The sequence below is a fragment of the Myotis brandtii genome, unplaced genomic scaffold, assembly GCF_000412655.1.
Source record: "Myotis brandtii unplaced genomic scaffold, ASM41265v1 scaffold231, whole genome shotgun sequence".
NCBI classification, from domain to species: domain Eukaryota; kingdom Metazoa; phylum Chordata; class Mammalia; order Chiroptera; family Vespertilionidae; genus Myotis; species Myotis brandtii.
This window is the reverse complement of record NW_005358689.1, coordinates 1605512-1605769: the sequence shown is the minus strand read 5'-3', so window position 1 is coordinate 1605769 and position 258 is coordinate 1605512. Positions and strand designations below refer to the sequence as shown.

At 53.5% G+C, this 258-nt stretch overlaps 1 protein-coding gene across 1 annotated transcript in view; it reads right to left on the bottom strand.

Moving 5' to 3' along the window:
* Positions 1 to 258, bottom strand: part of DNAH14 (dynein, axonemal, heavy chain 14) — a 152975-nt gene that overhangs the window by 8792 nt on the left and 143925 nt on the right. The gene's annotated exons all lie outside the window — the stretch shown is intronic.

Below are 258 nucleotides of genomic sequence, written 5' to 3'. Positions count from 1 at the left end.
CGCTCCCACCGCCGCCCAGCTTTCCTGTGGCCACACGAGCCGCAGGGACGCGGTCCTTCGGGCGAGTGACAGCTGGGAGCCCAGGACGTTCCTCCCAGGCTGCTGCTGGGCAGCGCACAGATCACAGGAAGTGACCGTCCTCACTCTACGGCAGTGATGGCGAACTTATGATGACACGCGTGTCAGAGGTGACACACGAACTCATTTTTTTGGTTGATTTTTCTTTGTTAAATGGCATTTAAATATATAAAATAAATA